The sequence below is a fragment of the Leopardus geoffroyi genome, chromosome A3 (genome assembly GCF_018350155.1).
Source record: "Leopardus geoffroyi isolate Oge1 chromosome A3, O.geoffroyi_Oge1_pat1.0, whole genome shotgun sequence".
In the NCBI taxonomy this organism is placed as follows: domain Eukaryota; kingdom Metazoa; phylum Chordata; class Mammalia; order Carnivora; family Felidae; genus Leopardus; species Leopardus geoffroyi.
In genome coordinates, this window is record NC_059336.1 from 106,043,595 (window position 1) to 106,057,877 (window position 14,283).

At 49.2% G+C, this 14,283-nt stretch overlaps 1 long non-coding RNA gene across 1 annotated transcript in view; it reads left to right on the forward strand.

The window, feature by feature from the left end:
* Positions 1-8,117: 8,117 nt before the first annotated feature.
* LOC123581189 overlaps positions 8,118-14,283 on the forward strand; it is a 94,785-nt gene continuing 88,619 nt past the window's right edge. The window contains exons 1-2 of the long non-coding RNA XR_006703652.1: positions 8,118-8,433; positions 12,452-12,491. This is a non-coding gene — a long non-coding RNA (uncharacterized LOC123581189). The remainder of the gene's footprint in view (positions 8,434-12,451; positions 12,492-14,283) is intronic.

Consider the following 14,283-nt stretch of genomic DNA (forward strand, 5'->3'; position numbering starts at 1 on the left):
CTCTAAAAGCAGTTTTTCCCAAAATGTACTTTTGGTAACACTCCTATCAAGGGATGTTCATAGGTATTACCAAAAAGAGGATTCTTTTGTCAAATATATTTACAGCACACTGTGTTAAACAAATTTCTTTATTGCCGGACTTCTCAGGGCCTTTAATATGCAGATATGCATTGTTTATCTCACCAGAGGAAGGTTTAGTATTCAGTGTTTTTTAAACTTTTTTGATCACAGAATCTCCTTTACTTTTTCATGGAGAATCTTTCAGGACCAGTGTATAGGGGGATGTGTTTTGGAAAACACTGGCCCTTAGGACTAAATGGTCTCCTAACCCACACTGATGAGTGAAATGAAAAAACCCTCACACAGCCGGGAACTCAGAGGGTATCTCCAGCAGTCCTTTGTTCTCTTAAAGTCTTCTAGATTGGGTTAGAAAGATCTCCAGATGGATGTGCCCACGGTTCAATGCCCATCCTGAGATCCCCATGGTTCTTTGAGGCGAAAGCCTGGACTGCTAGTCTCCTAAACCTCGTATTTGATTTGACTAGGATTGGAAGACACCATCTCTCCCACAGAGCATCTTTCTCAAACACATTCCTGCCACACATAATGTGTAGAAGCATGTGCTGTGCTGGCTGGACTGACAGAATTGGTCACGGTGTCGGTGAATCCCAGGGCATGGTTTATGCCTATAGGCAGGGCCTGCAGAGCTGAGAAGGGGAGGGGCCCATGGCCCCAGCTGTGTCTGGAGAACAGCAGTCTTGATATTTACGACTATGATGGTCCTTCTCTAGTGGACCTGCTCTGGAACATAAATAAACTTAACAGGCTTCAAATAATTGTGACAACTGAGTTTAAACCCCAGGTCCAGGGCAATGGATGCCTCTCTCTCTCTCTCTCTTTCTCTCTCTCTCCCTCTCAACCAGGCCTGATTCTACAGACCCAATACTCAGTCCTGACCACAGCAGCACCACTGACTTTGTGGGGTTTTGGGCATTGATGGGGAGGGAAGTGACCTTGAGAGTGAACCAGAGGAAGGAGGTGTGTTCTTATAAAGTGTCCCAGGCTGAGATGTGTTGCTGACCTTGTGCAGCCCCCAGCTTGATGGGGTGGATTCCAGATCATGCTCCTTGCATGGGGGGAAGGGCAAGCCATCCCTTGCCCCCTTTCCAGCCTTTCTCAGAAGCTGTAGCTGAGACATAGAAGTATAAATCTGGTGGAAAGAACTGGCATATTTCGAACACTTTCTTTGTGTAAGACGTCATACCATCTCGTAAGAAAGAAAGACACCTACCTCTAACACGCAGCGAACTAGGATAAAGCACCAGACTACAGAGTTATAAAGAAAACAAGGAGATAGCAGATGAGATGAATTCCTGCCGAGCAGGGATGGGACTTTCCGGGAGAGAGACCTAAACAAAGGCACAGACGTGGGTGGGGGGGGGGGGGGGGGGGGACTACAGGAATGTTCAGAGAAGGTGCACAAGGGTGAGAGAGCAGCGAGCAGGAAAAGCCTGTTGGAGCCAGAACTTGGAGAACCTTTCCTGTCATACTAAGAGATTTCACCTTGTCAAATAAGCACTAGAAAGTCACATTTTATTTTAATGTTTTAAAGTCATACACATGTAGAGTAAAATCCTCAAACAATACAAACATATATTCAGTGAAATGTAAGTCTCCCTCCCATCCCCGATTGGCAGTCCCTCCGTTGTCTTTCCGGAAGCAACCACGATTACTCTAGTATCTCGTGCATTCTTTCAGAGAAATTCCATGTCGTTGCGAACACGTATGTGAATCTATCTTCCCAATGCTTTTTAAGTGCAAATATTCACGTGTATATACACTTACTTGTACCTTGCTGATTATACTTAACCATAGATCTTGGGAGAGTTTTAGGTGAAGCGTACTGTGTCCCATAGTTTATTTAATAAGACTCTAACTGATGAACATTTGGTGTTTCCACTTCTTTTGCTACTTCAAACAACGATGCAGTGAATATCCTAGTATGTAAGTCACTTTGTACACGTGTCTGTAAATTCATAGACATGGAATTGCTTCCTCGAAGGGCATTTGTGTTTTTGATATTGATAGACTTCACATGGGAAAATTTAATGTGGGGGATGCCGGGACCAGATCTGTTTTAGGAAGATCCTTTTGGAGGTGCTAGGATGATGGGAAGGAGGGAGGAGACAAGTGTGGAGGGTGTTATGATTACACCAGGTGAAACATGATGAGGGCCAGAACAGAGTGCTGGCTGAGGAAAGGGAGGGAAGGGGGAGCGTGGAAAAGACACTAGTAACTGATTAGATGTGTCCATATGGGAGAGGAGAAATCAAAGGCAATCAGAGGCCCAGAGCCCCACATGGGGAAGGATTAACCAAGAGATAGAAGGAGTAGCTTTGATCAGATTCTTGAAAACCAGGAACATGTCTGCATAGATAGGAAAGCAGAAAGCTAAGAAATCACCACCTTAGGCTTGGTAGGGCAGGACAAAGCATAAGACTCAAAAAAAAAGCTAGAGGGTTGATCAGACTCAGTGCAGTTTCAGATAAGAAAGGGGGTGAGAGCACCATCTTTGGAGTCTTTGGGTTTAGAGCAGCTTATGAATTGTATTAGTCAGTTTCAGCTTTCTGGTGGAACCAACCATTGCCAAATTTCAGGGTTTAACCCAATAGATTATTTCTAGCTCATATCGACATCCACTGTGGGAACAGTGTGAGGAAGGGGCTCTGCTCAAAGCAGTTAATGGAGGATTCTACGTTCTTCCATATTCAGATTCTATCCTCCTCTAGATGCTCAGCATCCTCCCCATTCAGCCCCTGAATCGAAAAGAGACAATTGTGTGTAGGCACAACTGCCTCTACGCAAGGTTTTGTGGGCCAGAACTGGAAAGGACTTATGTCACTTCTACCTGCTTTCTATTGGTCAGAACTAAGTCATATGGTTGCATCTAATTAATTGCAAGGGAGCCTGGAAACAGCATCTAGCTGTGTGCCCAGGAGGAAAAGGGAAGTGCTTGGTAAACGACTAGCCAACACTCTGCCCCCCAAACTGTGTGTCCTGGGCAAGTCATTTAACATCTCAGGGGCTCAGTTTTTACAACTGTGAAATGGGAGTCATCACCTCCTAGGTAGGATCATTGTCAGCCTGACTTATGTAGATGAATAAATAACCACTCCACTTATACACATGCACAGTGTGGGCTTTTTGCTTGTGACCCTCTGAGCGCTGTCGTGGTGGTTTTCCTTGTCTTTCTCTGCCCACTCCAGGTCTACGCAGATGGAGGAAACCCCAGTCTGTCTCCGACTGACCCGGATCCTGCTGGCCCTAAAGTCGATTTATTTTCTTGAAATAAATCGTTTGGTTTGGCTGACTCCGTGGGTCGGATTCATGAGATTATTTCCAAATCTCTCTATGCCTGGTCCACGTAGACCTAGCCGCAACCTCTGCCAGACAGCTGCGCTCCTCGCACACGCAGGCTGAAGAATGATTCTTGTCCATTCTTTCATGTTATTCCCACACTTCAGAAGTCTGGAGGGAAGCTGAATGTTTGCTGTTCTGGGATCATTTGAAGCCGGGCATGCAAAGAGTTCCGAGTCACTTTCAAGTCTGCCCGTAGGAAATCTTTCTTGGCAAACAGACAGCTAGAATTAGTTATTAAAGGCATGTCAAATGAATAAAGACACCTCTGTGAGGGAAACCGCAAGAGCAGTTACTTTTTCTAATATGAATAGGAGGCTAATATCAAATCACCTTTAATTTTCCACTCTTTCTTTGCTGTTCCGATGGTGGGTCAAATCTAATAATACAGATACAACGGAAAAACCATTTCTGTTTTCATCTATCACCATGCATATGCCCACTGCAGATGTGTGTCTTAAAAACCAGGGTCTGGAATTTAAACCGGTACCTGCACACTGACAAGGCTGTTTCCTCCAGGAACGTTCTCTCAGATGCCATGCCTGTGATGCCCTCACAGGCCTGGGGAAGCCGACTCACGAAACGAAATAAATCCTGGTCTTGTCTATAAAGTGGTCTTGTCTCTAAAGCACGTATCCCACAGAACCCAGGCCACAACAGTTGCCAAAAGGCAAGGATGGTCATGAAGACCCAGCCCTAAGGACCTGGGGAGAAAGAGGTGTGAAGGCATTTTGAAAACATGGGCCTGATTTCCAGATGTCAGTCACCGAAGGCCTGGTGAACTCTCATTCCCTAGATTTAGGGTCACTGGATAGATTTGCAAAGACAGGGGAGCTGATGACCAACAGGAAGTGCCATATCATGGTTAAGAGGCTCTCAGGTCTGACACACCGTCTGGATTCAAACCCCAGCGCTGCTATGCTTTGTTGTTATTGCAAGCAAACTGCTCCCTTTCTCTGCACCTCAGTTTCCTCACCTGTAGAATGGAGATAATGATACCTATCTCACATGGTTGTTGTGAGTAATAAATGAGCTAATTCTTACAAAAGCCCTTAGAACAAATGTTTGACAATGAGTAATTTCTCAATGACTGTTGACTATTATTGCTAATAATAATACTATTATTGCAGTGGTATTAATTTTTTTTCAGTGGGGAAAGGGATCAACGGGTGATTTTATGTGTGTGTGGGTCCTGCACACCTGAACAATATAGACTCTATATGGAAGAGTTGGTTGGTTGAGAGAAAGCATTCTTGCACTGTAAGGTGTAACCACTTTGGAAGCTCTTCTGCTAAATACACACGATTTGAGCTCTTGTGGTCAAATGGTGATGCTGTCCCCACACAGATGCCCTCCTGTGCAGACAAGTCCATTCTCTGGATACAGAGATTTTCATCCAGGATCAAAAACACGGAAACCATTTAAAACTGACCAAGCTAACTCCAGCCTTCTAGAAATTAACCCCGTCAGTGGGGTGCTGTGGGACGAGGCCCCTTTGAAAGCTTTCTCATATGATGCATTTTGTGTGCCTAAGAGATTTGGGTGGCTTTTTCTTAAACTAACTCTAAAAGATCATTTTATTTTATTTTTTTATTTTTAATAAAAATAAAAGGAGTCATTTTATTTTATTTTTTTATTTTTAATTTTTTTTTTAATGTTTACTTATTTTTGAGACAGAGAGAGAGACAGAGCATGAACGGGGGAGGGGCAGAGAGAGGGAGACACAGAATCTGAAACAGGCTCCAGGCTCTGAGCTGTCAACACAGAGCCCGACGCGGGGCTCGAACCCACGGACCGTGAGATCATGACCTGAGCCAAAGTCGGCCGCTTAACCGACTGAGCCACCCAGGCGCCCCATCAAGGAGTCATTTTAAAACATTTACCCCTGGATCTAGGTGGAGGCCACCGCTGTGAACTTCCTGCCCCTCGTCCTTACCTTGTCATTGACACTAACAGTGGATCTTCAGCCAGTCTTGAACTGGGGCCATGTAACTGCTCTAGGGTGGCAAAAGATTCTCTCCTTGACCAAATGCTACTCAGCCTCCTTTGGAACTCTTCTTGACCAGGCCTTGACTTTTGGGGCTTCTGTGTTCGCCTCTCCAAGTTTAGCAAGAATCCTGCTAAGTCAGTTCCTTCAGAATCCCCCACTCTTGATATCTGATCACTCGGGATAATCTGACCTGGTGCCTCAGCCTCCACCAGCCCCCAGGGTGATGTCTGATCACCCAGGCCTGCCCTCAGCAAGAATCCTGTCAGGTTGGTTTAGCCAGAATTCCCCTGACCCCTGAGGCTTCCTCTTTGTCATTTTCCATCCACTGACCCCCTACCCTGCTCCTTGGCTGTGTTTCCTTGCTGTATTCAGAGTTGAACACCATCTCTCTCCCCGACTACAAAACCCCATTGTAGCAGCCCTCTCTGAATGAACTGGACTTTACTGTCTTTAACTAGTGTCATGAATAACTTTTCTTTAATAGGGGCTTCAGGATTTACTCTGGGAGAGCTGAGATTGGCTGTATGTCACAGTACAAACTCCCTGGGGCAGTCAGTCAGGTGAGATCAGGGGAAGTGGCCAGGCAGTTCCAGAGAACTCTCTTAGCACTCTTTGTCTTTGTTATCTCCATGGTTGATATTTTTAGGCGCAATCACTAATTAACGGACCCATCAACAACACTGTGGCCTAAATTATTTGCATCATTTCCTTAATTGGGACTTCAGGATTAAAAGAGAAATTGAAAGAGAAAAAGGTAACTTTTTTTGTTTCTTTGTTCTGTTTGTTTTGCTTTTGCTTGCTCACGCTCCCTCTTTGCTTCTAACAAGGGTATAAGGTAGTTCATTTGTCCAGGTAGAACCCAAAGCGAAGATAAAAATGGAAAGCTTTACTCAGATATTGGGATATGGACATGCATTTCAGTGTTTGCCTTTATGAATCGAGGCAAGCTGTCAATCGACTGGATTTTTCTTTTGCAACTAATTGTGGTGCTCCGGAAACACAGCCTAAGGCCTTCATTGAGAATGGAGCCTGTATGTGTAGGGGTGTGTATCTGTACGTAGAGAATGTGCGAGAGCACGAGCTGATGAAGCAGAAAAGTGAAATCACAGCGGTGCCCGACCGGCTGCCCCTTGCCAGGTGCTTTATTTCATTTACTCCTCGTAACAGAGGCAGGTATTATTATTTTCTTTTTAACATTTGAGAGAGAGAGAGAGAGAGAGAGAGAGAGAGAGAGAAACAGGCAGAGCCTGAGCAGGGATGGGGCAGAGGGAGAGGGGGACACAGAATCCGGAGCAGGCTCCAGGCTCTGAGCTGTCAGCACAGAACCCGATGCGAGGCTTGAACCCATGAACTGCGAGATCATGACCCGAGCCGAAGTCGGACGTTCAACCGACTGAGCCACCCAGGCGCCCCGAGGCAGGTATTATTACTGTTATCACATGTGTGGGGATGAGGCTGGGAAGGCGAGAGAGTCAGCCCAAGCCTCAGTACTGGGTAAGAGAAAGAATGGTGCAGGCAGAGCTCTTTTCCCTTGATGGGGGAGGAAAGGCAAGTGGAGAGCCCGGGGAGGGTGGGCGTATATCAGAGAGAAGGTGCCCCAGGCACAGGGTTTATACATCCTGCAAAATTACAGAATGAGGTCTGAGCCATGGTCTAACCTTGACCCCAGTGCCCCTAACTCTCAGGCACCTCAAAGCCAGCCAGCCTTCCTCTTGTTGCCTGATGGAGGCCTGCCCACCTTGATGCTGGAATCCGGGTCTTCTGCATCTGGAATGGGGCTGCCATGGTGTTGGTAGAGAGGTCCTGAGCAAGCCGGTCAGTCTGTGTCCTGAGCTGGGTCACCGTCGGGACGGTGTCAGGGACAAGGGGTGAGCAGGGCAGGAGGGTCTGTTCTGCCTGGGGCTGACTGCGCCCAGCAGCTCTACAGCTGCCCTGTGCCCATCTGCCTCGCTTCCTGTGCATCCTCCAGGAAGACGGCAGCTCAGACCCTTGGCTGCAGCGATCCCCTCTCCTTTGCCTGTCAGTCACCAGGGCTCGGCAAGAGTCCTCCGGAGGTAGCAGTGACAACAACGACCATGCAGCTTTCATGTTCCTCAGAGGAGACCCTGTGGGAGGGAAGCCCCTTTCTTTCCCTCCAGCCCACATCCCCCTTCCCAGGGCCATACGTTGTTGCCGGCTGCCTGGGAGGGGAGGCCTGGAAGCTTCCTCCTGCCAGCTACTTCCCGGGAATGGGAACCTCTGCAGAACCTTCCCGCCCCAGCACTCCTGAGCAAAGAGCCAAGGCAGGGTAAGCCTGTGCATAGAGGGCCTCAATTTCAGATCAGATTCACAAATTTAATTTCCTATTCCTTAATTTAATTCTGCATTTTAGTTTTGTTTTTATTATTTACATGGGTTCCCTTTAATGATTCCAAATTGCTGCTGCCCCTCTAGCAGTATTTTGTCGTAGGTTAACTTCTTGAAAACTGATCAGCGTTGGAGTTTATTCCGCGCTGGGTTTAGTTATTTTCTGAAACGAAGCACAATTAAATTAGAATAATGAACATGCTCTTTAGAGGATTAATTCATAATGAGCAGGCCATGTGCTACAGCTCACAGAAGAAAGGGCACGAGGACCGAAAGCTGTTTTTTCTGCCTAAATATGAAAAGTACATTCTGCAGAGCAGAACAAATCAGCTAATGACATCCAGAGCGCTGGCCAGCCCCAGAGCGGCACGGAGCTGGCATCTGGAGTTAGCGCGATCCCCACCAACACTGCTGCCTACCTTCCCTCCCCAAGAAGCCTGGCAGCTGGTGACTTTGCCTGGCTCCTGGCTCCTGGCTCCTGGCTCCCAGCACAGCTTCTAGAGGCCGCCGTGCACCCCCTCAGTTCTACCCCAGGAAGCCCCAAATTCTACAGCCTGTAGCTTCTCAAGCTTCATCCTCAGAACTTCCCAGAGCCCATTCATTCATTCATTCATTCAAGGAATGTTTTACTGAGCTCCTGCTAGGTATTAGGCATCCATGGATACACCCTTGGGATACAGGTAGGAGTGTGGATGGTGAGTTGAGGAAGGGCAAGGCCAACAGGGCCTGAAAAGAGAAAGACTCAGGGCAGTGAGGGGGACAAGATCCTCCAGGCCCTTGGCTTCTTCTCTGAATGAATGGGTAATCACGGCAGGGATTTGAGCAGAAGTGGTATATGGTCTGACTTACATAAAACGATCTCTGACTGCTGGCTGACAAAAGATTTTCTGGCCTGAGGTGGGTGAGGTGGATAGAACCTGGGAGACCTGTCAGGAAGCTAACAGCTTAGGCCTCTAAAACTCTAGCCTCAGGTTCTCCAGACGCCCCCGAAGTGCCGAGCCCAGGCTTCACTGCCAGCCCTGGAGGTTTAGAGTCTGTGGAAACTCCTGCCTCCCCGAAGAAGTGGTTTTCAAGCAGCTGTGAGGCATGTTCAGGGGCATCATACCTCCCCGGCCCCAGGAGACCCCTCTACAGCCTCTCCCCAGCCCTCCCACTGATCCTTGGGTCAAAAAGCCCACAAGAAAGGGGACTTTTAGGCAGGAGGCAGCCCTACCTTGTCCCTTTGGTTGTCTCAGGCTCCTCGGAGACGGAGACACCCTCTCAGCCAGGTAACTGACAAAGTGACATCAGAAGGCCTCTACTGTGCAGCTGCCACAGGAACAGGGGACAGATCAAAGCAGGAGAGGACCCACATCTGCGGGAACCAAAGCAAGGAAGAAGTACAAACAAACCGAATGAATAAATAAGCAGATGAATGATGGATGGGGGAGGGGGGGTGGATGATGAATGAGTAAATGAATGATTGATGAACAGACCCGAGTGTATGGCCAGCTCCACCACTCTGCTCTTTTGCTGTGTTGTCTCCTGGGAACCACAGAGTACAGATCCTCCCGTGGCCCTCAACCCTAGGATTCCCCACTGGAGTCGGGACCCCACTGCTTTTGACCCCAGAGGCGGAAGTAGCTTTGGCGAAGGAGTAGAGGCCTGTGGCTGCAGGGGTGGGCAGCCTGTAGGTTCTGAGCGAGGAGAGCTCTGAGGATCTCAGACAAGGGGAAGGTGGAGGGGGAAGAAGTTATTTTGAAATGTAGGTTTTATTATTTCAGGTATGGTGAGGCCGACAGATCAGCAGATGATTGCCATTGAAAAGACAGTTTGTTATACACGCGGATCCGAAGGGAAGGGGACCTGCCATGGCAGGGGCCACGCAGGGAAGCACGAGGCAGACCACGAGGTTGGTCAGGAGGCAGAGGGAGTAAGGGGAAATGTGGTCAAGAGCCATCGTTGTGGTTTCCACAGGAGGGAACAGGCAGGCAGGGTATGCAGACTTAGGAATGGCTCCTTTGAATAATGTCAGCAGGTTCTTGGGCATAGGGGCCCTACCCAGTCCCTGGCCCTGGGAGATTAGGGCGGGGGGATATTGGTTTGGAGTGTGAGAGCTCAAGAAAGGAGGTAGTTGGGGCTGTGGGCTCGGGATTGGTTGGTTTGTGTATGAGCAGTGTGCTGGAAGGTGCGTTTTTTACTGTCTCTGGGAACGGTTAACCCTGGCAGGGGAGGTCTTTCCAGTGCCAGCAAGGCCACGTCAAAGCACCAGAAATACAGCAAATGAAAAGGCTTAATACGGGGGGAAGAGGACAGATTTGTTTTTTTCCTTTCCTAGTCCCACACCAGACTAGCATTCTGCAGATGCCGGGCCTTGGATTAGTCTCATTCTAGGGTCTGTGAGGCTAGAGAAGTCCATTTCAACTGAGCCTGTGACTGTATCAGCTCAACAGGCAGAAAGAGTTCAGTGACTGAGGTTTCCAGAAATTTCTCTCAATGAGGCAGGCCAATAACTTCAGCTCAGGCCCAGAAATCTCCTCCCCTGCACTGGCTTCAAGGACACTGGATGTGCCCCCACTTCCAGAAGGTTTTGTCTCCCCGTGTGGCAAGTTCCTGCTGCCCTGAGGGCAGAAGGGCCCTATTCAAGGAAGCGGTGCGTGGAGACCCTGGGTCTTACAGGCCCACTCAATTTTGGAGAAGGGACTTGCCCAGGGATTCCCATGGAATCTGGACTGTGCGTTTGGGGTCAAAAGACCACTCAAAAGGGTACAGGTGTATGCCCCACTTTATTTTCTGAACTTTAATAGATAGTCATAATAAAACTGACTCCCATTTATTGAAAGCTTACTAAGGGTTAGATCTCAGGCGAAAAGCTTTGTATTATGTCATTTAATTCTCTCATCAACCTCAGGATGTAAGTATGTTTACTCTCATTTTACAGAGGAAACTGAGGCCTAGAGAAAGGCTCAAGAACTTGCTGGTAAGCGGGGAGCCAGAATTGCACCCAGATGGATCACGGCCACTGGGAATTGAAAACTGAAGAGTTGTTTCCTGGAGGCCCCTTCCAACAATCCTGCTGATCTTTCACTCCCCTGGCCCCCTGGTTCTTAACCCTTTAAGGGCTGCAGAGCCCTCTAAGCGCGTGAGGAGTGGAGAAAGTCGTCCTCGAAAACAGTCATTTTGCATTTTGCACAAGTATATTTCCCAGGCAATTTCAGGCGTCCACGGGCCCTCCTGAAGCTCAGGAACCCTGCTTTTGGCATTGGCTTCCTGCAGTGACTTTTTTTTCCTCAAAACCCCCAGGGCATAGGGCAACCCTCAGGGCCCTGAAATCACCCCGGTGGGGAATGGAGGCAGGCAGGACAGGTTAATCAATGAAAGCCCCCTACACGCTCCTTCCATAATTGCATTCCTGCCTTCTCACCCTAACAGCCAGCACTTAGGGTAATTGCATTCCAATAAGGCTCCCAGGCCTCCGGGGCCTGCCCTGGAACCTGTTGACAAGCCATCTGCTTCCAGAGGGGTTCTGCAGACCAAGACAGCCTTTTAAAATTCTTCTCTGTTGTGTTTGCTACAAGAGAGACAAAGGACGCTGTAACAGATCTTGTCCAAATCCCACTTTCTTAACCCACCCACATCAGCCCTGGAGCCAAGGACGCTTCCTGTGTCCTGAGCTGTCTTGCAGATGTCAAAACAGCAGCACCTGTTCCTTCAAGTGGGTGACCTTTAGAGACACCTGGCTTTGAGGCAAGGTGGCCAGTACCAGAAGGCTGGGCAGAACCCGCCTGGGCTTGGGCCCTCCCTGGAGGCTGGCTATTGTGCTGGGCCCCTCCCCCAGCTTCACTCATTTATTCATAAGATTTATTGGAACCGCCCTCAAAGGGCTCCCGCTCTTTGCGAAGGAAACCCACGATACGAAGAAGTAGGAAAATCCCCCGAGAAACAGGATGTTTCATGAATCCGGAGAGTCTTATTTCCAGAAATATAACTTCCTCGAAAGAAGGTCCATGCGTTCTCCAGGCACAATGAAGTCTATGCAATTAACAGAAAAAGTGCAGGGTTCAGGGTGATTTGAGTTTCACTGTTTCCCAAATAGAGACGACTCCTCTGCTCACCCCCACCAAAGGAATGAGGTATAAATGGAGAGGTCTGGTGTTTGTTATATGACTTACAGATGCCCCTTCCCCCACCACAGCCTCTGACGCTTCTTTCCTGTGAAGAAAACTCTCCTCTGGGGGCTCCTCTTCCCCAAGTTTGAGTCCCAAGAAGCCCCCGGCAAACCCGGCTCCCTGGTGCTACATCCTCAGGGCTGAGAGTTGATTCCCTCATCTCTGCTGAGGCCTTCAGGCTCTTGCTCAGGGGAAATGGATTGTTTCAGGAAGGAAACGTTGTTGCCGCAGGAGGGAGGGGAGACCCCAGTGTTCTTGGGTGGTTAATCCCCTCTCCAACATTATAATCCCTGCAGCTGACATGTGGTTTGGCAGAAGAGGGTCAACTCTTCAGTATGGCAGGCCGGCGTTTGAATCCTGGTGCTGCCAGTCATGAGCTGTGTGACATTAAACCAGTCATTTTACCACCGGGTATTTGTTTTCTCCTCTGGGGGTGGGGGTAAGGGGCGTGGGGGAGAGTAAGGTTTACCTTCTAGGTTGAAATCGAAGAGGTAACATGCCACCTGTGCCTGGGTTTGATCCGTGACTTCCTTTCTTTTTCTCCCCACAGGAAGGCACAAACTTCTAAAGCATTCTGCAGATGTTAGAAGGTACTATTGGGTTGTCGTCTATCAATGCTCTTGGGCCAACCCTTTCTCCTACCCTTTACCCCCCACCCACCCCATTTCATTCTTCCTTTATCCTGATCTCTCCTTCCACCTAGAGCCTGAACTCTAAACTATGGCTTCAGGCTTTCCCCAGAGGATTTGGTTCTCATGGACAGGCTTGGCATCCCCCCCTCCCTCCCCCGTGGTTCACAGCAGAGGCCACTGTAGCATCACAAATGGGGACACCCATGGTCAAGCCGATGTGTCCATTCCTGCCTCTTCTGGCTTAACACCAGGGTCCTTATATTCAAGTCTATAGGTCTGTTACGCACACCTGCTATGGGTGGTGAGATTTTCATGGCAGAGACTGGATCCTAAATGGGCAACCAGCCTCCTGGGGGTGAGCAGGGGCTCGTAGGACCGTGTGATGCACACCCTCCTATTCAAGGCCGTGCCCACTCCCGTCACTTCACTGTGACCACCGTCCTTGCCAGTATCATCACCGTCATGCTCACCCTGGCCATGGGCACCCAGTACCCCAATCAGGACCATCTGAGCCTCAGGGAACTAACACCTTAAGACACAAAGAGCCTCAAAGAGGACCCCACACTCGGACCCACTATTTTTAGGTATGTTTTGCTTGCTTACAGGTTAAGTGTTTTAAATGGAATCTTGAAAATGCCAAGTTATTGGGAGGGTGGGGGGGATGTGGGTAGGGAAAGGGTCAGAAGAGGCCAGGGGAGATTAGGGATTTAATTAAACTGCCTGTTTGGGTAAGGACTTTTAGGTGCAAAGCTGCTTTGCATGATAATGGCAGTTTATCTGAATTCCATTCTACAGAAGGAAGCTCTTTTACACTTAATTACTATGGCCGGTAAACCTGGCTTCTCCTTAATGCCCCTCCCCAGGGTAAATTGGATGCCTTCCCTCTCAGCTTCAGCCCTGCTGGCCACTGCCAGGGACAGATCTCTCATCACGTGTCATCTGTCCCAGTGTGAGGCCTGTGCATGCACCTCGCAGTACCTAGGTGGGTGGAGGGCCCTTGGGATGACTCAGCAAAGTCAGGTCTGGTTCTGGGGTGACCCGCAAGCATCCCAATAGGGCTCCACAGCCAGCCAGGGTGGCAGAGAATGGGTCTGGGATCAGACTGCTGGACCTGGGCCTGGGATTTCTGCTCCTAGAACCCCTGAACAACCACCTGGTAGACTCCTGCTCCTAAACAGCAACCCTAGGCTGGCAGATATGTGGTGGCTAAGAGTGCTGGGTCGGGCGGGGGTGGGCTGGGTCTGGACCAGAGGGAGACTCCCTAGCTAACTTGTCAGGGCGGCCGGAAGGTGGAGGGGCCACGTCTTAGCGTTTGGTGGTGGTGGTCTCTTTCCAGTCTCTTTCAGTGAGCAGTCAGGACAAAGGGAAAGGAAGATGGAAAGGTTTGGGGGTGTGGGAGGGGAAGTCAGAGCCCTAATACTGAGAGCAGGAAGCCACAGGGAGATGGGCCCCAGCATTTAGAGACTCCAGACACTGGGGCAGGCTAGGGAAGGGTTAAGGGGTTTGGGAGCTCCTGTTTCCAATCACTTGTCAGCCAGCTCAGCTCTCATCCTTATCAGCAGGGATAGGGCCGTGCAGGGAGAGGCTCCGGAGAGCTTTCCAAGCTCTTCCCAGACTCCAAGCTCTCAGCATTCTTACTACCTTCTACGGGCTCCCCCACTCAGTCCAGGGGGAGCACAGTGGGTGGAGGCTGGGAACCCAAACACATTTAATGGAGTAGAGTGTGAGTTACTAAATACAGCGCTGGGGT